This window comes from Ips typographus, linkage group LG3, assembly GCF_016097725.1.
Source record: "Ips typographus isolate SLU linkage group LG3, UJ_Ityp_2.0, whole genome shotgun sequence".
In the NCBI taxonomy this organism is placed as follows: Eukaryota; Metazoa; Arthropoda; class Insecta; order Coleoptera; family Curculionidae; genus Ips; species Ips typographus.
The window spans coordinates 12137271-12163154 of record NC_138424.1 but is presented as its reverse complement, the minus strand read 5'-3'; the positions used below and the strand labels follow the sequence as shown (position 1 = coordinate 12163154).

At 36.6% G+C, this 25884-nt stretch overlaps 1 protein-coding gene across 3 annotated transcripts in view; it reads right to left on the bottom strand.

The window, feature by feature from the left end:
- Positions 1-25884, bottom strand: part of LOC145725951 (TWiK family of potassium channels protein 7-like) — a 255546-nt gene that overhangs the window by 151962 nt on the left and 77700 nt on the right. The gene's annotated exons all lie outside the window — the stretch shown is intronic.

Here is a 25884-nt window from a genome sequence, read left to right as displayed (position 1 = left end):
ACTAGTGCCATTTTATCGTCCGCCAGTCATTTTGATTGTGTCGCAGTTTCTTTCAAGGAAAAAATTCCAAAGCTGACCTTGTCGCATGGATAGATGGGAAGTGTTAATCTCCAAGTTGCACACGATTTATTATTATACGAAGAGTTGTAGTGACAATAAGTCTGCACTTTAATCAGGACCTTGTTTCCGCATTTTAACTCCCGCAGAAGTTCCTTTAGTGTGACAAAATACATTGTTTGTCTGTCTGGTTTATTGGTGATTCGACAAGATTTAAACTTCACTGCTTATTGCTTTTCCTGGATATTTATGTTTCGGCGATAAAACCTCTAACTGTTCGAATCTTGTGCACAATTTTTATTGAAGAATATATTTGCATGTGATTCCGTCAGATGTTTATGAAGAAGACAAGATTAATATTTTTTAACTGGAAGGTGACACCAAGTGCCAATAAAAAACAGAAATGGTGCTCGTCTGTGCGTAAAATTTAAATTCTGTCATGGGTAGCTTATATTACTTAGGCATTTATCTCTTGCAGATCTACCGTTTAAACGGTGAATCTACCATTTTTGACACCGCTTTTCTACCTGACTGTACTAAATTTTGTACTGTTAATAAATAATTAGGATAAATAATGAGGATTCTAAAAATGTGCTTAAAACAGTCATTTCCTCACTCCAAGTGGGTTTTACAAGTGATTTTGTCCCTGACTATCCTTTCAAACTGTGTTTTTGGCAGTTCAAATTTTGACACCACTTTTCGCCCTGACTGTACCAAATATTGAAGTGTTTTTTTAGGTTATTGAATAGGACATTTAATAAAGATTCCAAAAATGTACTTAAATCAGTAGTTTCCTCACTCCAAGTGGGTTATACAGGTGATTTTGTCTCTGACTATCCTTTCAAACTGTCTTTTTGTCAGTTCAAACTTTGATACCACTTTTCGCCCTGACTGTACCAAATGTTGAAGTGTTTTTTTAGGTTATTGAATAGAAAATTTAATAAAGATTTCAAAAATTTACTTAAATCAGTAGTTTCCTCACTCCAAGTGGGTTTTACAGGTGATTTTGTCTCTGACTATCCTTTCAAACTGTGTTTTTGGCAGTTCAAACTTTGATACCGCTTTTCTCCCTGACTGCACCAAAGTTTGTAGTGCTTTTTCAGGTTATCGTGTAGGAAATTTAATGACAATTTCCAAAATGTGCTTAAAACAGTCATTTTCTTACTCTAAGAGACTTTTACCAGCGATTTTGTTTCTGACTGTGTTTTGGCAGTTCAAATTTTGACACCACTTTTCTCCCTGACTGTACCAAATTTTGTAGTGTTTTTTTAAACTATCGAATAGAAAATTTGATGACGATTCTAAAAATGTGCTTAGCACAGTCATTTTCTCACTACAAGTGGGTTTTGCAGGTGATTTTGTCCCTGACTATCCTTTCAAACTGTGTTTTTGTCAGTTCAGATTTTGACACCACTTCTCTCCCTGACTGTACCAAACTTTGTAGTGTTTTTTTAAACTATCAAATAGGAAATTTAATGAGGATTCCAAAAATGTACTTAAATCAGTAGCTTTCTCACTCCCAGTGGGTTTTACAGGCGATTTTGTCCCTGACTATCTTTTCAAACTGTGTTTTGGCAGTTCAAATTTTAACACCACTTTTCTCCCTGACTGTACTAAATTTTGTAGTGTTTTTTTAAACTATCGAATAGGAAATTTAATGAGGATTTTAAAAATGTGCTTTAAAACAGTAATTTTCTCACTCCAAGAGGGTTTTACAGTCGATTTTGTCCCTGACTATCCTTTCAAACTGTGTTTTGGCAGTTCAAATTTTGACACCACTTTTCGCCCTTACTGTACCAAATGTTGAAGTGTTTTTTTAGGTTATCGAGTAGGAAATAAATTTAATGACAATTTCCAAAATGTGCTTAAAACAGTAGCTTTCTCACTCCAAGCGGGTTTTACAGTCGATTTTGCCCCTGACTATCCTTTCAAACTGTGTTTTTGGCAGTTCAAATTTTGACACCACTTTTCTCCCTGCCTGCACCGAACTTTGTAGTGCCTTTTCAGACTATCGATTAGGAAATTCAATGAGAATTTCAAAAATGTGCCTGAAACAGTCAGTTTCTTACTCCAAAAGGGTTTTACCAGCAATTTTGTTCATGATTGTTTTTTGGCAGTTCAAATTTTGACACCACTTCTCTCCCTGACTGTACCAAACTTTGTAGTGTTTTTTTAGGTTATCAAATAGGAAATTTAATGAGGATTCCAAAAATGTACTTAAATCAGTAGCTTTGTCACTCCAAGAGGGTTTTACAGTCGATTTTGTCCCTGTCTATCCTTTCAAACTGTGTTTTTGGCAGTTCAAATTTTGACACCACTTTTCTCCCTGCCTGTACCGAACTTTGTAGTGCCTTTTCAGACTATCGAGTAGGAAATTCAATGAGAATTTCAAAAATGTGCCTAAAACAGTCAGTTTCTTACTCCAAAAGGGTTTTACCAGCAATCTTGTTCCTGATTGTTCTTTCAAACTGTGTTCCTGGCAGTTCAAATTTTGACACCACTTTCCTCCCTGACTGTACTAAATTTTGTACTGTTAGTTTTTTTTTTCAAAAAACATTTTCTTATTCCAAATGGGTCACGCTTGGCTGAATTTTCTGAAACCAACCACCATGTCAAAATTGGCCTAGAATCCGCAAAAATCACAGTTTTCGAAATGAGACGTGTTGAAACAATGAAAATCTGTATTTCTTCTACCGTTCTCCTGTTTTATTTATATAATCTACAGTTTTTACACCATTGCCATTATGTGGGTTGTGAAATTAACATTAATTATTCAAGCTCTGATAATATAACTGTTAGAGTTAACTACAATGAATTGTTTAAAATGACCAAGTAAATACAGTATTGTTTTTTTAGTTTTAACAAACAAAATGGATGTCAATGTAAGGTTAAATTTAGTATATCCATGGTTTGTTTCAATGGTAAATTCTGTTAAAAAAATAAAATCGACCTTATTGATGTGAATTTCCAAATTCTTAACAGCAATTTTGATATGTTTCCATGAATTACAAAATACTGTAACACTAACCTAAAGTTGGGATGTTTTCTCTAACATTATCATCAATTATGACGCCTTTTAAATGATTGATAATACTTTCTTTGTTTTTTTCTATCATTCTTGTATCTTGCAATGAAAAAAATCTTCACTTATCAAATAAAATGAAGAAACACTGGCCCAGCAGACCTTTGTCTTATTTTACTCATAAAATCCCTGTAATTGAAGTTTCATAAGACGAATTTACTAAATCACTACCTGATGAATACAGTGCCAGTAATTTGCCTGTTTCAAAGTAATCGTGAAACTTTTATGAGCAAAACTACTTAAAAACTTTTCTTCTTACTTGAAACGTATTACAGTAAAAATTAAAAGAAACTTAAGAAAGATCGGTTGAACATTTTCAGTTAATCGCATGACCAGCAAGTTGGATTTTACCTCTACTCTGAACATTCCTCCTAGTCGTCATGCAACTAATTTCATTAAATGGGGAATGAAGAAGTAATTAAATGGCACTCGGAGAAGGCTAGAATTTTACTTTGCGGTTTTCAGCGAACACAACATTGCTGAAATGCAGGTCTGAATAATAACGACAAATTAGTCGAAAGCGGAAACCGCTGAATGCAAAACGTCAGTAATTTGCTTATGTTCAAAAATCGAGTCTGGAGCTCTGACAGTGATTAATACGGAAACCGAAAAGTGCCTACGAAATTGATTACTATGTGTACGTAAAGTAGTGAACAACACCAGGCATTTTCCAGCCTTTGTAAAAAGTTAAGTTAAAAGTCACTATTTCCATCAGAGGTAAAAGTGTACTAAAGCTTCGGGCTTTGCAAAAATAAACATTGGGGGTGCATGTTTGACAAAGCTAGCTAGTTAAATAGTTTGTAGAGTCTATTTTCACTGCCCTTTAAAATAGCTATTCATGTAAACAAATTGGTTTTCTAGACAAATTGCTTTTCGAACACAACAGTACCGAGGAAAAATTCCATAAATGAATCATTAGAACAGAGACAAGTTAAAAGGTTATGTGTCTGGACGATTGTGAATCAATTTGCAAGTGTGCAAACTACGGAAATGCATTCCTCTCATATATTGATTTGTACAACAGCATTTCTGTATTCTTAACATATCAAATAATTGTTTTGCCAGAAGCCTGAAGTTATAACAAATGGAACTATGGATCATGTTTCCAACTTCAGGCAAATCAATGCAGTTGTAGAAGCTTGAAAGGTAGGTATGTGAATATGTATGTTGAATTTAAGATACAGGGTGGTACAGGTTCTTCTAGTATGTTAAAAATAAGATGATCAAATTGACAATATTGCAACTTATTACAAGTATACCAGGTGTCCAAGAGCACCCTGGACATAGGAGATTAACATGGGAAAACGGTTTTGATTTTTTTGCGCCTGTACGATTGATTTCATTGAAAAATCGTATTAATACTAGACTAGTTTTCTGTATTTTTTTTAGATCTCTAACTTGAGCTTTTTCAAATTTTTTTCATTGTTGCTGATACTATATGGAATTTTCAATATATTAATGCAATTTCCAAAAAAAAATTAAAAACCTCGAATATTTAGAAAACGGTTAGAGTTATGAAAGTTTTGCGAAAGACCAAAAATGTTCAGAATGACATTCTGCATCCAGTGTACTAAGTTTGCCCCAACTTAGAACTGGGTAAACGCGGTCACAACTGGCTAGAGCAATCAAAAGGATTTCAAAACTACCTAAAAGCTTCCAGAAACTTCTAGAAGAATCTCCAAAAGGCTTCAGAACAATCTTAAAGTTTTCAACACTTTCTATAAGCTTCCAGAACAATCTAAAAGCTGTCAAAATTATCTAAAAGTTTCCAGAAACATCTAGAAAGTCCCAAAAGCATCTAGAACAATCTAGAAACCTCTACACGTTTCCAGAACAATCTAAGATCTATCAAAACCCTCTGGAAGTTTCAAAAACTTCAGGAACAATCTAGAAACCTTTCAAAACTGTCTAAAAATTTTCCAAAACATCTAGATAGTCCCAAAAGCTTCCAGAAATTTCTAGAGAATTTCAAAAACTTCCAGAATCCTCTAGAAACTTCTAAAATAAACCAGAATCTACCAAACGCTTTTGAAACAATCTAAAAACATTTTTGGTAGCTTTTAAAAATTTCTAGAAGCTTCTAGAAAGTTCCAGTAGCTTCCAGAAACTTTCAAAAACTTTTAGAATTGTCTATAAACCTCTAGAAATGTCCATATACTCCTAGAACAATCCAGAAACTACCAAACGCTTTCAGAACAATCTAAAAACATTAACAACTCTCTGACAGCTTCCAAAAACTTCTAGAGGCTTCTAAAAGTTCCAGTAGCTTCCAGAAACTCTCAAAAACTTCTAGAATTGTTTAGAAACCCCTAGAAACTCCTAGAATAATCTAAAAACATTCAAAACTGTCTGACAGCTTCCAAAAACTTCTAGAAAGTTCCAATAGCTCCCAGACACTTTCAAAAACTTCTAGAAACCCCTAGAAACGTCCAGAAACTCCTAGAACAAACCAGAAACCTTCAAACACTTTCAGAAAAATCTTGAAGCATTCAAAACCTTCTCGAGTGTTTTCTTTTTGTTTTTTGTACACCCTGTATATGTTCAATCGTGTGTGGTTAGCACGAAGTGAAAGAGCAGTTCATGGCTAACATTTTGAGCTTTCACAGTCGCTGAAACCCGAAAAATTGCAAAATACGGAATTTGCTAAAAAATGTAAAAAAACCGAGTATCTCAAAAACGGTTGGAATTATTAGGTAAGAAGTTTACGGAAAAGTCAAAGTCAGAGTACAGTGGACTAAATTTGCACGCATTTAGAATCAAGTTCTAAGTCTATCGTTCAAAAATGTTTACATTATTAAATAATCATTTTGTAATATTTTTTGTTTTGAGAAAAACGTTATACAAATATTCATTTTGGTCTTTTCCTGAAAAGCACCTTAGTGGGCACGAGTCATTATTCCAGCTGGTTGTTTAATTTGCTTAAATGGAAAGCTTCAAAAGTTTAGGAAAAAATAGTCTTATTTTCTCTCTCAATTGCATAATTGAATTTAGATATTCCCTGACCGGCAGATCCAATTTTAGGACTGTACAGTTAGCAGGTGCCGATCTATACCAAACTTCCACCTCCAGTTTGGAAACTAATTTATTTGTTTTTCTCACAAAAACAACTAGGTAATTTATTTAAAATAGAGTAGGAAATCCGTCAGAATCAGTTTAGCCATTTACCCAAAGCCTTGTGCTGATTCCTTGCACGCTCCTCTCTATAGTCCTATTTAGATGCACGTACCCCAAATGTGTTTTGAAATTCGTAAGCAAAACATGCTTTTTCACTTTGCATTTCAAATGGATTTCGTTTCTATCAATGTCCGACTTTCTCAAACAACAAATTGACGGACAGCTTCTGTCTGTAGAATGCACGTCTTGCTCAACTTCTGAAATAATCTACTTAGATTATCTCTTCATTTTCCTATTTTGACAGTAAGTAGGAAGCCTGGTAAGTAACTATGCTTTCAAACTAGTTAACTACGTTAAATATTTGCAGTAAAGGGAAATATTACACGTAACTGGAATATGGCTTAAAACTTATCGCGTTGTTCGTAGCAAGTTCGTTAAACACCGGCTTTTGCATTCTGAGTTTTCCAGATTGATTTCAGAGGCACAAAGTTTAATTATGAGGTTGTGCGTAAAGTTAAGAGGAGTAAAAGCTATTTTAAACACTAGGTTTAACTCCAGGCCAGAGTAATACGTTGCTGTTTAAACTTCCATATATCATTAAAAGTTCACATAAAACGAATTGAAATGGGGGTCAAAGTAATTAATTTTTTACAGCTAGCTGTTTCGTAATATTTTATTAAAAAGTATCTAATAATACAACTGTTTTTATGTACCTAGAAAGTCTAGAGAATTGTAAAAGTGGTTTCCATAATAAATGTCACTTGAAATCGATTTTATGATGTAGAAAACAAAAGAAAATTTTCATTGTTAGTGAACAATAATTTACTATAAGCTCGCCACATATTTGGTAACAAAAATGAGCAACTATGTTAGCTGTAAACATTTCCCACAAAATCAGCCAAAAGCCCCCATTACTTACATATTACATACAATTAGCAAAAAAGGGAGAAAACGCAATCCTCAAGCATATTATATATAAATTCACAGTTTTCCAACGTTAATTATTGTTACGATTTTCCCGTGGGTTCACACAAAGTCAATTTAACTCAACGATTAATAACTTTATTACACTTCAAAACACTCCGTACAATAATTAACACAGCTACTAAAAACACTACTACAATTATTCCGCTATTTAAACTTATCCGCGTTCCCAAATTCACTACTACTGCGGTCGAGACCGCGTCTTTTTATATTCGCAAACCACGTTCTAGAATGACCGCGAAACGCTTCGCGGGTTGCCTTGATCATTCAAGAATTTTCCAGGTGCGGCGCTTCCTAACTGTGGCCTACTTTAATACGCGCCCGGCCAGATATTACGGCGCATCGGTTTCATCCCGAAGCGAGCGCTTGTTAAGAAGTATCGAGCATAGTAGGCCCAGACCGTAACACTGCCCCCCTCTTAAAGCTGATCGTCCCGATCCGCTTCATCTAATCCGTGGTATTTCTTGAGTCTGTCCAGATGGACAATTTTCATCTTGGCTTTGGGGCTGCGTTGGACTCTGTACACGACATCGTTTAGCCTTTTTACCACATTGTAAGGTCCCTCCCAAACAGGTGTTAATTTTGGTGATTTGCCTTTCTTCCTCTGAGGGTTAAACAACCAAACTTTATCATCCTTCTGGAACCCTCCCGAATTGGCCCTCAGATCATAACGAGCTTTCATCTTGTCGCTAGTTAGATTCAAACTTTCCCTGACCAGATCATGGATGTTCAGTAATCTGTCTTGCAACTCGTCAACGTAGTTCTCAATGTTCGTGCTTTGGCCTGTTGGAGATCCGAACACCACATCACATGGAAGTCGCAGTTCTCGACCAAACAGAACTTTAGATGGTGACTGTCCCGTTGAGTTGTGGACTGCTGCTCTATAAGCCATCAAGAAGAGCGGAATATGCTGGTCCCAATCTTTCTGATGCTGATCAACAACCTTTGAGAGATGTTGCTCTATGGTCTTATTAAATCTCTCGACCATGCCATCCGACTGAGGATGAAGCGGCGTTGTTCGGGTCTTCCTAATGCCTAGCAGGTCACAGAGCCTCTGAAAGAGCTTGGACTCAAAGTTTCGTCCCTGATCAGAGTGTAACTCCAACGGCACACCAAATCTACTGAAGACATTTTCGACGAGAATATCAGCGACTGTGCTGGCTTCTTGATTTGGAATCGCAAACACCTCAGGCCATTTGCTAAAGTAATCCATGGCAACAAGAATGTACTTGTTGCCTCTGTTGGTCTCAGGAAAAGGCCCAGCAACGTCTATGGCTAAACGTTCGAACGGCAATCCTACGTTGTACTGCTTCATAGGTCCCCGGGATCTCGTCTGTGGTCCGTGGCTAGCTGCACAAATGGAACATTGTCGACACCAGGATTTCACGTCTTGGCAGTAGTTCACCCAGTAAAAACGTTGCCGGATTTTGTCCAAAGTCTTATTTACTCCCAAATGAGCACCAGTCTTTCCATTGTGCATTTCCTCCAGTACGTGGTCGACCCTTCCTCTGGGAACTACCAGCTGCTTCCTTATCTCTTTTCCATCGGCACTCTCCCAAGCTCTTTTTAGCAAGCCGCCTTCAACCACAAGCGAGTCCCACTGAGCCCAAAGTGCTTTGAACGTCAGGCCTTTGCTAGAGATTTCTTGCCATGTTGGTCTTGGCTCGCTTTGTTCCTTTCTCAACAACAATGGGCCTATGTCGCTGTCTTCTAGTTGATCCTTCCTGATCTCATCGGGACTCCATTCATCATCGGTCTTCAGCTGAACCATTCTGATGGACACAACTCCTCACGTTGTTCCGCTTTCTGGCAATGTTTGCATTCTTCGGCGCAAGGTCTTCTTGATAGAGCATCTGCGTTATTATGCAGCTTTCCGGGTCGATGCTTGATGTTGAAATTATACTGCTGGAGTTTTTCAAGCCATCTTGCTACTTGTCCTTCCGGTTGTTTCATTCCGAGGAGCCACTTGAGTGCCGCATGGTCAGTCCTTATCAAAAATTCCTGTCCGTACAAGTACTTGTGAAAGTGATCGACTGATTTTACTATTGCCAGTAGCTCTTTTCTCGTTACACAGTAGTTCCGTTCTGCTTTGGTAAGTTTCCTACTGAAGTATTCTATGACATGTTCTTCTCCGTTTTGGACTTGAGACAATACAGCTCCAATACCAGAATTACTGGCATCTGTGTCTAAAATGAACTTTCCTTTTGGTTGTGGATAACTGAGGATGGGACTGGAGCAAAGTGATGCCTTTAATCTTCTGAACGCCTGATCACATTGGGTATTCCAACAGTAGGGTGTTTTGTCCTCAGTAAGTTGATGTAGCGGAGCTGCGATGTTGGCAAATCCTTCCACAAACCGTCTGTAGTAGGTGGCAAGTCCTAGAAAGCTTCTGAGTTCGTGTTTATCCTTTGGTACTGGCCATTCTCTAATTGCTTGAATCTTCTTGTCGTCCGTCTGGATTCCGTCGACCGTCACCACATGCCCAAGGAATTCGACTTGCTTTTGGAAGAACCAACACTTTTTGGCGTTCAATCGAAGATGGGCACCACCTATTCTAGCAAATACTTCTTGCAAGTTGTCCAGATGTTCTTCAAAAGTTTTTCCCATCACCATGATATCGTCCAGATAAACCAAGCAAGTCTTCCAGTTAAGGCCACGAAGCACAATTTCCATTAGTCTTTCAAACGTAGCAGGAGCATTACAAAGTCCGAAGGGCATCACATTGAATTGGTACAGCCCATTTCCAGCAGAAAAAGCAGTCTTCTCCTTATCTTGCTCCTCAATGCCAACTTGCCAGTACCCACTCTTCAAATCTAAAGTAGAAAACCAACAGGATCCTGCCAAAGTCGTCAGTGTGTCGTCGATACGGGGAAGTGGATAGCTGTCCTTTTTGGTCACGTCATTCAGTTTTCGGTAATCTACACAAAATCTGCTTGATCCATCTTTCTTAGTGACCAGAACAACAGGTGATGACCAAGGGCTGCAGGATTCTTCTATAACTCCGTCGTCAAGCATCCTGTCCACTAATTCCTGCACTTCCTGTTGTTTGGCTATTGGTAGTCTCCTTGGTGGTTGTCGAATCGGTTGTGCATTGCCGGTGTTAATTCGGTGTTTTACAATGGTAGTTTTTCCCATATTGTTCGGTGTTCCAAATATGCTACCATGGTCCAAAATCAGTTTCCGAGCCTTCTTCAGTTGTGGTGTTGACAGATGTTTCCAGGTCTTTTCAAGTTCATTTAAGAGCTTGTTTTCCCCCAACTGCTCCTCCTGTTCTGGTAACCCATCGCAATTGGTTATTTTGACTACAGGCTCGAATACCGCAATAATTTCGCCTTTGTTGATTTTGACGTCGTCTGGAAAAATGTTTGCAACTCTTATTGGGACTTCACTTCCTCCATTTACAAGTGATTTCCCAATGAGGCATCTTCCTGGTCGGTCCGGGTTTCGTACAAGTCCAACACAGCTCCCAGAATTCTGCTCCAATTGTCCAATGATTATTTGCTCGGAATTACCGCTTATTTTTACTGTCGGAGATGCCAAAACATTAATGGGTGACTCATAGCGGTGATTGGTTGACAGGATGAACTCTTCACTTCCAAACCTTAGGATATTTTGCTCGGGATTAAAAGAAAATCCATGTTGACGAATCAGGTCCATTCCCAGAATAAATTCATCTTCAATATCTGCTACTAACACGGTGTGGTAAAACGTAATCCTTCCAAGGCAAATCTTGACTGTTATTTCTCCTAAAACTTTAGCCGATTCTCCAGTCACAGTGCGCAGGAGAATACTTCTTCGTAAAGGCTTAATTTGACTTTTATCCACAAGGTTTGACCGGATCAAAGATACTGCCGCACCGGTATCCAAAGTAAAAGTAACGTTCATCGCATCCACCTTTCCATCTACGTTCAGGCTTCCCATTGATCTACCCAGGCTTCTGATGGAGATAATTCTGGGGGCTTTGTTTTCGCTAGTCAACATTCGCCCCGTAATGTTGACTAGTGGGAGTTTTCCTGGTCCCTTCTGGATGGTTGTACGTCCCTCGTTGGAGAGCGGGACGGTATCCTTACTCGACAATCTCGTTTCATGTGTCCCGTACGTCCGCATCGATAACACTCCACTCTAGTGATCGGGCGTGACCGTTCTAACTGTGTGGAAAGACCATTTCCTAATGCTGCCACTTGTTGCACTATTTGGCCGACCATTGATTCAATTTTATCTATTGATGTAGCAACATGATCGGCTGGCGGTTCTCTCTCCTCTTGAATAGTCACGGCCCTGATCCTTGGCTTTAAGTCATTGCACGCAGCTTCAACTTCCAGCGCTCGAACTAGTAATTCGCTGCTGTTGCTTCCTTTGAACATCTTCAGCATTTTCTTTACTTCCAGATCTCGAATCCCATCTACAAAACACTGTGCCACAAGTTCTTCTTGGATTTCATCCGGAACGGCTGGGTAAGCCAGATGCACAAGGCGACGAATTTCGGCCTCAAACTCTTGCAAATTTTCACCAGTTTTCTGCAGTCTTGCCTTTAATTGTGTTTGGTACACTCCTTTCCTATGCTGATCCCCATAACGTCGTTCTAATGCAGCTACTAATGCGTCATAGTTGCTTTGTTGGGCGATAGGCAGAGTCTGTAACAGCTCCAATGCAGGTCCTCGTAATGCCACCACCAGTGCTACAGCCTTTTCCTCGTTACTCCATCTATTTGCATTTGCAGCGGCCTCAAATTGGAGTTGGTACGTTGCCCATGAAGTTTGACCATCGTATGTGGGAGGCTTGATCTTGTTGAGCCCGTTTCCGGTGAACACTGTAGAGCTGACTCCTCTGCTGTCAATTTTCTGCTCTAAGTCGCGTAGCTTTATCTCGACATCATTCTGAATTTTATTCATGTCCTCCCGAACATCATTAATGTCCTCCCGAACACCGTTCTGAATTTTATTAATGTCCTCCCGAACATCGTTCTGAATTTTATTAATGTCCTCCCGAACATCATTGAGACTATGGGTTACATACTCTTGGATTTCTGTCTTGTTCCGTGCTAGAACGTTCAATATTTCTACGTTACGTTTTTCTTGCCGCTCTCTATCTTCTTGACGCATTTCTATATCTTGTTGTAGCATTCTTTCTTGTTGTTGTCGAATCCTTTCTTGTTCTTCCTTGTCTTGTTGTCGAATCCTTTCTCGTTCTTCTTTGTCTTGTTGTCGAATCCTTTCTTGTTTCTCTTCTTGTTTTTCCTTGTCTTGTTGTCGTTCTTCCTTGTCTTGTTTAAGCATTGCCATAATAGCTGCAAATTGGGCCTCCATGTTTGCACTTTGACGTCTTGTTATTGGCATAAAGTAAATTTAACACACCACTGTTCCGAAAATCTCTAGTCCGGTCCTGAACACAAGTCTCTAACCCGAAGTTTAGTTCCAATTCACGTCGCACTAAAGTCTGATCGCACTTCTGACACCAATTGTTACGATTTTCCCGTGGGTTCACACAAAGTCAATTTAACTCAACGATTAATAACTTTATTACACTTCAAAACACTCCGTACAATAATTAACACAGCTACTAAAAACACTACTACAATTATTCCGCTATTTAAACTTATCCGCGTTCCCAAATTCACTACTACTGCGGTCGAGACCGCGTCTTTTTATATTCGCAAACCACGTTCTAGAATGACCGCGAAACGCTTCGCGGGTTGCCTTGATCATTCAAGAATTTTCCAGGTGCGGCGCTTCCTAACTGTGGCCTACTTTAATACGCGCCCGGCCAGATATTACGGCGCATCGGTTTCATCCCGAAGCGAGCGCTTGTTAAGAAGTATCGAGCATAGTAGGCCCAGACCGTAACATTATTTAATCAGGTTTAGGTTAATAAGTTGTACGAGCTTAGCAGTAGAAAAACTATCCTTAAACACAACATTAAATACATTTGTATGAGAATTACAAAGTAAATATCTGAAATTAACCGATATTATAGTTAAAAACTAAAAACGGTTTAAATTTTGTATACATTTCATTCACATTAAAGCAAAAAAACTGAAATTGTTTATAAATTTGCAACGCTACAATTGCTGCTTCTTCCTTTTGCTTAGTAAACTAATAAAAATATAACTTGTCTGAGCTCAAAGTATTATGCCAAAAACTAATTATGTATAATAATAATTAATAACAGGAAAGTGTTTTTTGGGTAATTCCGCAAAAAAAATGAAGCGTAAAGGAACAAGGATGATAACCTGGCGACACCTGTTTCTATTTCTATCTATAAATAATAATTTACTTTTAGGTTTTTTCCATATGCATACGTTTCTCGATACCCATGCCATATTACAATTATTACATGTATTCCTATATTTCCTTTCTTTAACTGTCATGAAAATTAATTTGAAAGGTTAAAGTGTGGCAAAACTGTACTCTTCTAATTGCTCATGCCAGCCAGCCAGCCAGTTTTCTGACATTCTATCAGTGTCAGAAAACTTCCTCAAAATTTCAATAGAAGACTGATCCTTTATTTATAAAGCAACATATTTTAGAGAAGAATTGAATTCTATCATCTTGAGAAAAGAGAGGCGGTAGAATGTGTTGAAGTGATTAAGCTGGCTAATTGCCCAGAAATTTTAAAAGAAGATTGATCGTTTGTGTCAAAATCTAACATTATTAGAGAATAATGCAATTCTATCAGCTAAATCACTGAGTTGGCTAATTGTCTCAAAAATGTAAAACAAGATTGACTCTTTGCGTCAATAGTCAACATACTTTAGAAAATAATTCAGTTTTAATAACTTCAGAAAATAGAAGCAAAAGTTTTGTTTAAACCACTGAGCTAGCTAATTGCCTTCATATTTTGGAAGAAGGCTGATCGTTTAATTGATTTGAAGAATTAAAGTCTATCATCGCTAGAAAAGAGAGGCGGTAGAATGTGTTAAAATGATTGAGCTGGCTAATTGCCTCAAAATTTTAAAAAAAGATTGATTGTTTGTGTCAGAATCCAACATATTTTAGAGATAAATTAAATTTTATAGGCGTTAGAAAAGAAGAGCGGAAGAACATTTTGATCCGATTGAGCTGATTAATAACTCAGAAACTCTGAAAAAAATTGATTAATGGATATCAAAAGCCGACATATTTTCAAAAGTGGAGCGTTTTTTAAATAATTGATATGGCTAGTTGCCCAGATTTTTTTTCTCTCAGAGTCAGAAAGGAAAAATGGAAGAAAGCGGAGAATTTGTTGAACTGATTCAGTCACGATGGTAAAAGTTAACATATTTTATGGTGATATGAAGACATTTAAATTCTATCAGCGTCAGATAAGAGGAAAACAATATTTTCATGTGTTCGAATTCTATATAGAGAATTGTCTGATAGATGTTAAAAGCCAGCATATCTTAGAGAAGGTTTAAATTCTGTTAGCGTCAGAAAAGAAAAAGAAGAGGAAGAACACGTTGAAACTATTGATTGCTGGCTAATTGCCAAGAAATTTAGTTTAATATAGCTGTTGGTTTCTCTTTTTATTTCAAGTCTTCTCAAAATTTAGGACTCCAACGGAATTTTGAGATGCCTAATTTAACTTAGGATATCAATTCATAAAATTACTACAAAATTTACTACAATTTCATGCACAATACTGCATGGATAATTTTACACTAATATTGCGGAATTGAAGTTGTTAGTGGGTATTTATGATTGAGATTTGTCAAAAACTGCCATTGACACCAAGATTTGAGCGAGAACCTTCTAATGCATTTTTATGTCGAATTTAGAGGTCGATTTTATAAAAAAATGAAATCTAGCTTTGACAGTTTATTCCAGTTCTGCTATCTAGCTCAGACTGAGAACGTCTAGTCCTTGATACTAATTGACAGTGACACATGTGATAGAAACTGGCTTAACTATTTTTCAATTATATTATACTTTCTTGCTGTAAGACAATTGAATAACTTTTGTATCTTTTGAACTTCACTATGAAAGTAATAAGTAACAACAGGACAATCAAACAGAACAATTATAAATCTTTTTGGAGTGGATGTATGAAGAGTGTGCATTCATTTCTCTATTTATCATCTTTACCAACTGTAGATGTAGCAGAAATGCTTGATGAAGCACTGACCAAAAACCAACCAGTTCAAGTGAAGTTGTTCTGGAAGAGCAGTAAGCAAACCAGGGAACGGAATTCTCCAGAGAAGTGGTGATATAATGTGACAGGAAAAGCTGGCGGAATCCTGTCACATTCCACAAACCTTTCTCTTGATAACTTTCTTCCTTCGTTTCAAGAATACTCACCCAGAGAGCAAAATGGGTGAAACAAGATACACACACATATAAGATAACACAGAGTCTCTCTCTTCTTCTTCTTTCTTTCTAATATGGGTGTCTATATAGGTAAGCGAATGTCTGTTTTGTCCTATTATGCCTCTTCGGACGTTGATGTCCACCAGCACTCTTTCCAGCGTTTTGGAGGTCTGCCTTGGGTTCGTTTTCCGACAGAATTGTTTCTTTTTCGATTTTTACAAGTCTGTTGGTTTCCATTCTGTTTATTGTGTTTATTCTAGTATTTTCTTATCTGTCTTATGGTCTTCTCACCAGTTCGCATCATTTGTAATGTTTTTGATGTGTCTTGTTTCGGCTGCATATGTTATGACAGGTCTGATTGTCGATTATATACTCTTATTTTACTGTTTATGTTGAGGTATTTGTTTTTCCACACAAAGTCTCTTAGGCATCCTGATATTCGAAACGCCTTTATAGTTTGTTCTCTGACTTCATTCTGTAGATTTCCATAACTTGCTATCTCAGCTCCTAAGTATTTGAACTGATTTATTTGTTGTACAATTTTCTGGTTTCTGGATCTTGTTTGGCTCTTTTGATGATACGAAACATTTGGTTTTGTCTGTGTTAGTGACCATATTTAATTGTTTTGCTGATTGATTAAAAGAGTGAAGTAATCTCTGAAGGTCGTCTTCAGAATCCGCAATGAGCACCGCATCATCTGCGTAGCAGTCAACATTGTAGTGTTCCCCATTTTGTATCCTGCTCTTTTAGGTAGATCCGACAATTTTGTCTATAATCATGTTGAATATAAATGGGCTTAGTGAGTCACCTTGTCTTATTCCTGTGCGTATTTGCATTCTTCAGTTAATAAATGTCCTACTTTTATACGTCGGATAGTGGTTATTGATCTCGTATATTAGTTTTATTAATATCTGGTTCACTTTTCTCGCATTACTTCAATGATATCCGCCAATCGCAACAAGATAGCATCTATGGTAGACTTGTTTTTTCGAAAACTTTGCTATTCTTCGCGAATTTGTATAGTTTTGTTTATTTTCTCTAACAAAGTCCTAGTGAAAGCTTTGAGGATGTTGTTGAGCAGCGTTATTCCACGATATTTGTCCGAGATTGTTTTCTGGCCCTTTTTAAATACAAGTATCGTCATGCTGCTTTTCCATTCGTTTGGTACTTTTTGTTCTATTATGATGTTTCTAAAGAGAGTTAATATTTCTTTTTGTAGGTTGTCTCCCCCGTATTTTAACATTTCATTAGTTATCTCGTCGGGTCCTGGGATTTTTCGATTTTCAAGATGTTTCAAGATGTGTTCTATCGTACTGCCTGTCAATTCTATCTCATTGTCTTCTTCTTTTTTTTTTTTTTTAATAGTAGTTGCTCAATTCCCTCATTTTCTTCCGCAGAGTCTCTCTCCAAATGTATAATTAGTAGATATGTCAATCTATGTTGCTTTTGTTGATTTTTTATAAAGTTTGTAATAATAGGAGAAGCAACTCATAGGATCCATAATCCTAGAATAAAATAGAGCAATTCCAATAAGAAGCTAGGTATTACGCTATTAATTTTATGACATAATGCCAGAGTAGCTACTTGCATAAAAGAGAAAAAGATCTAATTTATGATAAACTTGATACCGAAAAAGCTACTACTGAAGATATTTATTGGGGCTTATTAAATGAACTGCTACGTCAGCCCTTCGCATTTTATTAATATACCGTCGGAGCGGATGGATTGAGCAAACCGCTGCTGAACATTCATGGAAATTAAATATCCAAAAGATAAATTACGCAGGCCTTTAGCCTCGCCGAATTATTAATGATGCACTGTGAAATGATTCCGAGCAGAGGACCAGATAAACGAGTCCACTAAAAGTTTTATTTTAGTTTGATAAGCCTCCGAAGGCTTTTCGCTAAATTAATTTTCGGACAACACAGATTTATATTTGGTAGTATTTGATGTCCCTAAAAAAACATGACAATAATAAATCATTCAACTTCCTTAAAAATTTCCATTAAAAATCCATTCTTATACAAAAATAAGGTTTGCTTCTCTAAACATCACGGAAAACCTTGCATAATTAATGATGATAAATTTTCTTCCTGGGAGCATGTACAATTATTGCTTGTAAATATTTGATGATCTCTTTAGGCGTTTTTAATGATCGAAATTTAAAAAGATGGGAAGGTGAGCGATGATTAATGCAAGGCAAATTTGTATTTAGCAACAGGGTCATTATCGCAAAACGCATTAATTATTTTTAATCTCCTATTCGACACCGGGAATTAGCAAACTCCAGGTTTTTCAATGTTTTATTTAGCGGGGAGAATAATATTTTTAGGGGCTAAACGTAATTTAAGGGCTTTGTTGTGAATTTTCAATGGAGAAGTTGAATTAAAAAAAAAATGCGTGCTTGTAAGTTTACTTTTCCGCATATATTTGAATTTAGATTCCCCTCAAGTCCAGAAGAAAAAACTTAATTAACAATCAATATGTGACACGCAGAATACTATCATTTTCCGTACTAGTTAAAGATAATAGTGTATTATAATTGTTCAATTCAATTTTAATTATACAGTTTAGGCAAAATTAATAAACTTTCATGCGACCAACCAAAAGCCGCTCTTAGTTATTTATTTTGTGAAAGATTATTAGGTTGTGCCAAAATTAATGATGATTATCATCAAAATGGTTTATTATTTCAGTCTAAATACAATTCGTATTTAAATATATTGTTGGGCTTATTGGCGTCGATTCGGGCTTTTAAACCGTTCGTATGTGGACATACATACAAAAAGGTACTAAAGCAATGATAAATATTTCATTTAGAGTAATGTTTTTTTAAATTTGTATGTAATGAATTTCAAAAATCATGTTTTCTAGGAAAACAGATTGGCCATCTTACAGGACTGATCTAGCAGAAAGCCGGAAACAGGCTAATACAAATGATAATTGTTGTGCAACATCTGGTGACATCTGTACTCAACTCTATGAGTTAGAAAGTACAGATGGCGTTCCCAAATCTAGAAACAGCCCCATTAATGTCGCATCATCAACTATCATTTCTGGCATCCAGTTGACTATACTGAAATGAAGGTTTTGTTCTTTGGTTATCACGCCCTATAGTCTATTTGATGAGCCGTAATACGGCAAAACCGGTCAGAGAATTGGGATTGATAAACCACTTGGAACTATAAAACAATGTCAATATGGTCAGCAGGGCAATAGTGCAGGCTTATGAATCCAATTGCCCGGCGTCCATAATTAAATCAGATATAGATTCACCTTTGATGGACTAAAAACTTCTCAACTCTAAGATCTGAGGTTCGTTGTCTCTTCAATAAAGCAAAGAGAAACGGAAATTGGCAAATGTAGACCGAGAAATTAACCCTTTACAACAAGGAGAAAAGGAAGGCCAAAAGGCTAAATTTTGTTTTTTTTTTTGCAAAATCACAGCAATACAAATGGGTCATGAACACCTTTCAACCGTACAAATCGCCTGGAATGGATAACCCAGGCCTTTTCCAGCCCTTCTAAAGGAAGGAAAAGAGGAAATCATTTCTTAACTTAACGAACAAGTAGTGGTCTAGTCTATATAGGATAACAAAGGCAAATATGAACACACTATAATGTGAACTGATACAAGCAGGAATCAAAGTCACTGAAAGGTGGTGCCATGCCAAAACCACTGGTGTACCATTTACAAAAAGAAGAAGCTGATTACAAAAGAAAGAAGCTGGCAAATATGAAAACGATCCAGATATCTGAAGAATTAATGAAATTCAAGTAAAAAGATAAATTTCTAGGAATAACCACCACTAGATCACAAACTTCTTTGGAACAGGCAAATTCAGGAAACTGTCAGTAAAGCCACAAAGGCCTTCTGACCCAAGCCTTCTGAGATGTATGTATACCACCCTGATTACACCCATTATTACGTATGGGGCGGCTGCTTGGTACAATAAAACCAGACAAGGTACTGCCAGGCATACCCGTATCAAAGACTGATTTAGAATGGCGGTCAATCAACGGAGTTGGAGGAGAAATTCTGGTAAGTAACAGAGCTTGGACATCTCTATCGAAAAGCGTTCCACATTTGACGTATCCGAAATATATAAGATAAAACTATCAGAAAATTAAATTTTGGAAGTACGTTTTTCACTAAGTTAAGCAACAAGAGAGAGTGCACTAATGAACTTATTACTTACTGTCTGGGCAAACACACCATTAAATGGTATGAGATTGGGTTTAAGAACCAAATAGTCGGAGCCAATGGGAAAATTCCACAGTATCTTTCAGGCCGAAATTAATGTCGCAAACGGGATGTTGCAATTCTGACTGAATTTTAAGCAGCCATACCCATTCTGAGATAATAAACTTACCTTGTTCTGGGTTCCAGAACACAGAAGAATTAAAGAAAATGAGAAAACCAACATTCTGACTAAAAAAAGACCTAGACTACTTTTACAGGACCGAAACCCTTCTGTGGCTTAGAGGATTTACACCTGTAAACACGAACTCAAATCAAAAAACTAGAAACACGAAAGAACCAAGCTGTGGGGGCAACTCACTGGATTGGTGCTCTTGGAAGGTACAACCGGGAAAGGAGTAAATAAGTTGCAAAATTGAGCAAAAGAATCCTATACTCACTCGCAGACTTTCTCTCAGAACACTTGGTCGCTTGAGAAGCCATCTGAAGCGGATAGGCCTAGAAAAACACGGAAATTACAAATATGGGGATAAGAAAGGGACGTCTGTCTGTACATCTGCTTTGGGAATGTGCAGTCTCAAACATAAAGACCAACTTTATTGGTGGCAGCATCATCAATTTTCATCTCGAAAACCGACTAATAAAATAATAAAATAAATAAATATAAACGAAGATTCCTTAAAGCTGGAGGAGGAACTGTGTCCTTAGCCCAGATCCTAGTAACAAAGGGCACAATAGGCCTTAAGGTCACAGTGCACGGCCACCCCGGCAGTCACATTCTACAACCTGGTAATCTTTCATCAAAAGTGCTGAACTTGGTTCTGTGCAGGACAGCAACACATTAAGTGTGCTGCAGAATCTTTGTCTTCTATGCACCAGTGACAATTAACGTCTTATATTCCTAAATTGGTAATAACAAAATATCGGCCATTTTATCAGCATTTCTCACACACATCTCCTAAATTAAAGTATCAATCCTGACGATGGATGCTGTTGCACCCAAAACATGTTTAGCGAGTCTTTGCTGAACAAAATAAAATAGAAGAATAGACGCTACTTAAAGTGTTTAGTTACAAATATTCTGTGCAAGCAGGCAATATTTGACCAAGTTTTCGGGTAGAAACAGTCAAGTTGTCTTTTGTCGACGTATGTACCTACATATAAGAAAAATAAGGACTATCTGGCACGGATAGCGGGAAAAAAGAAACAGAATAATAACACAAGAGATGGACCTATCGATGAATAAAAGATATCCCTTTGTGAATTAATTTAATATGCCACACTACTTGACAAATGGTTTATTTAATATTTAATAGCTTCAGAAATGATATACTTTTTTAAACCCATAACAATATTCTATTTAATGACACAATAATAAATATTAAAAAGACTGACATAAAATAACAATATTCTAATATTGGAGCTCCAACATATGACCTTAAAGTAAGCCATTAGTCTACTTTTTCCAAGAAACTTTCTATTAGCTCTTTTCTATTGCAAGCCAAACCCATGTTAAATGACTTTCTCAGTTTGCGCCTTTTAACTGGTGAGAGATCAATTTTCTTCCCAAATAAATAGGAAACCTATTTTCCACTCCGACCAAGAATCCGTACATCCGGATTGAGTTTTTTTACTTTTTCTACCTGTCGCAAAACTCGGGGAGGTATTAAAAAGTTCCTGCGATTCGTTGCCGAAGTTCTCAATCCTCTGACAAGATCCTTAAGTAGTTATAAGACTGGAAATGTTAAAGCCGAATCTTCGACGAAATTTAGACTTTCAAGTTTAATAAAAATGTTCTTTAGGTACTTAACGGAATGTGGATGCAAAGTTTGTTTTGTAAACGGTTTTTGATAAAATTATTGATTTAATGACAAGAAGTATTGGACTGAAGTGTAAATTACAACAAACTTGGGATAATCTGCAGTTTCAGCTTTGAGTTCCAACGAAGTGTTTGATTATCCAGTGGTCTTCCAATTATGTTTTAATTTGTAATTATCTTATGCTATACCCCAGTAAGTATTGTGACATTTTTTGATTAAAAAGTTAAAAGTTGTTTTTTGTTTCAGGTCATCACAGAACGCATGTTCATACTCAATGACAAACCGAAGCCAAAATTATAAATTTAAAATAATTTAAGATATTTTGGGACACTTGGACTGTGAGGCATTGAACTATGACCACTGGAGAGTGTTACTAGGACACCAACTGATAATGTCCAGTAGTCGTTCAGAACGAACGAAGATGGATAAAGTGTCCACTGGACATTGAGTAGGGACAGAACAGGAAGAAAATTTAAAATAAGTCAAAATATTGTGAAAACATAGTGAACATTGACGAATTTAACCACCGCCCTCTGTACAAGAAAGCCAAGAAGGTGCATGCCAAAAATTTCAATATGGCCGAAATACTCGTTTGACAGTTTGCATTTGTTTGTATTGTGGAAATTGAGTTTTTCGATGATTAAATTAATTTTTAAGGTTTAAAGTCAAGACTTGGGATTACTTGCCAAAGTAATTTTTGTTTGCTATTATATATTGTTGTTTATATGTTTATTGTTCTAGTGAAAGTGTAGTTTGTGTTCATTTTATTGTGTTATCACTATTGTTATTGTTCCTTCATTGTTCTATAATTTGTGGTTGGTTTTTTTAACTTAAATTCTATTGCCTCTACAATATGCCGTCCACTGGTTGTTTGCCAAATTTCTAAAAGCAATTTGGTGAAAGGCCCAAAAGTGTCAGTCTTTTACTTTCCAAAAGACCTTGCTCGAACCCAACTGTGGTTGAAAGCTTTGAAGTGGAATGATTTTACTCCAACACAATACTCAGTGGTAAGTACAATATGTTTCTCATTCAGTAAACTTATTGCCTCTTACATACATAGGTATGTGAGTTACATTTTGAGGCCGCCTGCATTTTGAGAGCAACAAAGGTTTACTTTGAAGAAACAGGACAGCTTTTAGAAGTTCCATTGGCACATTTACATTTTAAAAGAAAGGTCTTGGTAATAATATAAAACCCATTTACCAGTTTTGCTTACCTAGCTTCAAGGATTTCCAAATTTTCTTTGATTGAGCAGTTTTTACATTAGTTTGTTGTACTTTCCAAGACAAAGGGTTCTAACCAAACTTGCTTTGGCTGGACTTTATTGGGTATAAAAAGCCATATCTATACATATCTGGATCAGGAATGAAGCGTTCTTTGATTTTTCACTCACAACTTCTAATCAACTACACGAAAAAATAAAAAAAAAACATATTTTCTACTGCATCTCCATAGGTTTGTGTACAAAAAAAAATCCGATAACGCCGCCATTAAAAGTGACATTCTAGGCTTTCTTGTACAGAGGGCGGTGATTTAACTCATTTACCGCCGCGTGCTAAATTTATTATTTAATACATTATGAATTCCATGTTTAATCTTAAAATAGTCACGTGAATTGCTAAAAACTGTCAGATGACATTAAGGATGATATTTTAACCTTAAAAATAGTCAGATGTTTCAGTGTTTAAAACTAAAAACCGGTCACGTGGCCTCTCAAATACGATTTCGCCATTTAAAACAGTTTACCTTTAGGTAAACTAGAGGACACAGGTAAGTATAATAGGTATGTACAGTATTTCACTTTTTTGTAGATCCTTAAATAACCGTAGTCACGTGCCACTTTTTAAACGTCAAAACGGATCCTGAAGGTTACATTACCGCTTTAAATGTCAAAATAGTATTTCAAGAGTCACGTGATCGTTTTTCAGTAGTTTCAAACTGATACACGTTTAATTTATACGTTTAGTCTGATATTTTAAAGTCACGTAACTCTTTTTAAGGTGCAAATGGTTACGTGACAATTTTCAATTATCAAATCTATATCTAACGGTCACGTGACTCTTTTTTAAAGTCAAAACAAAATCCTAAAGGTCACGTGACCGTTTTTTAGATTTAAACTGATACACTGAATCAAGTTCAATCTTCAGGACATTATGTTCTCTCTAACGCCCTTGGTACAGAAATAGCTATAATGTCCGACAGGGCTATTATTTCATCAATAATTACACGTATTAAGGTCAATTATCTAAGAAATGCTCTATGGCGTTATTTTTCATAATGCCCTCAGGTGAGAGCATTATTTTTTATAATGCTGTGACCATTTTATCATATCAACAAAATGAAAGTCGTACATTAAACATTGAAGACACCACAGGTATTATAGGAAATAATGTCCTCGGCCGAAATAGACCTGTTTGAATTGTCCTTATAATGCCCTTAGTATCTTAATTACTTAATCAATATTATGAGTACGACTATGACTAAGAAGCTGGATAATCCCAGCCTAAGAAATAAGTTTATGTTATAACTTTCAATGTACGAGTAATATAGTTAGTTAGTTAGATGTTACATTTTTGTTTTTCTCTTTGTAATATTTCAATATTTCTACATCCTGAAGAGGCCTAATCCCACTAGTATATTGTACAACAAGGGTTAATAAGATGTCCCTATCGCACGAGGACGAAAATTGAAAAATGTACACTAACTGAAACTTGAACGGGTTTTTCATTGCCTCAAAACATAAGCCAAAATGCAATGTTTTGATGCCAACTGTCAGTGAGGATGACAATAATTATTTTGTTTACGTCTGTGTCTGTGATTGGTCTATTTCTTTACGCACGCTGAAGATTGTCTAGGATTCTGTATTCGTTCAACCGTTGGCAATTGCCTACTTATCCGTTCTCTAAACTCTTAAGGAATGAACCAATATCCCTGTAGGAGTAGAAAAATATTATTTATATGGCTTATTGCGTTTTCGTATGCGTGTTCTCTGATGATTTATAGTATATGTATTTATTTCAGAAATTTACTGCCTGTTGTACCTACCACCGTGTACCTACTAACTTTTCCGCAAATTATAAAATTAAAGATATGCGCTTAAATATTGCAAGCAACCAACTCCAAGTCATTAATCTATCCCTGATACACATAGAACAATGCCGAGACCATTAATATTTCCAAAGGTATACATAAACCATCCCGCCCTGTCTACAGTGTATTTAGCAGGAGTGAAAGGACGGCCTTTTCAAATAAGGGACATATAGTTTCGGTCCTTTATTGTAAATGTTAAGATAAGGCGACCAGCTCTGTGCGATGAGCCAAACCCGTTCAATGCAAATTAGGTCACTACTGCTAACCTGGAAAGGTAAAATAAACATAGTCTTTGGCACTGTGCAGTAATTACCCCTCGGAGGCTGGAAGGAAAAAATTAAACTGGGAGCATAGGACAGTCCCCGAGACCATAAATATGGTGGCAGAAAACGTTTTCAACAACGTGGAACAGTTTCTTGCAGTCCATACGTTTACGTTAGCTGCGTAAGTGTAAAATCCCGGAGGACGTATTCGGGCTAAGGGTGTACCAAGCGGAAATACGATGGAGGCGGTTCTGAAAATTCCAGAGACTAAATCCCCTCTTGTTACCTCGAACCTTGCCAAACTATTTTCTCGACACGCGGAAGACTCCTTGACAAATCCGGGCTTATAAATTCATTATGTCTTGTTCATATTTCTTGTTGGCGTAAAGACGCGTGTAGTGTAGATAATATAATTAGATTTTTGGAAAGGGGTGATTTGTTTGCTTGGGGGTAATTTTATTTAGTTTCATAAAGGGGATGTTTACTGGTGGAGTGTCAACTTCATAATTAAAATACCCTGGCTGTCTGGTGGGGTTTGTGGATGAAGTGAAATTGAATCCCCTTATTTCAAACCCTCCTTATAATTTTGCGTACAAATTTTGAAGATTATAGAGATGTTATAAAATATACAGCCCTGATACAGGCAATTTCTTATAATTATACCACACAAAAATGGATGTTATAATTCCTTGACAGGGAAAATGATGTCAGTAACGTAATAATAGTGTCATAGTGCACAATTACTACTGAGTAAACACCAGAAAATAATTATTAAACGACCAATGAAACTCTCCCTTAACAAACAATTTTTCTGAAACCTTTTTTTTGTCATATTATATTTATTTTTGGGTACACAAAACGTGGTTAAACTCTTGCTCTATAGTACTCAGAAATTATGATTGATTTACTGAGAATCTAAAATATGTACTTTGTGTCATATTTTTGTTTTTATTTTTCAAACACAAAAATCTTACTCTATCTACTCTGAAAA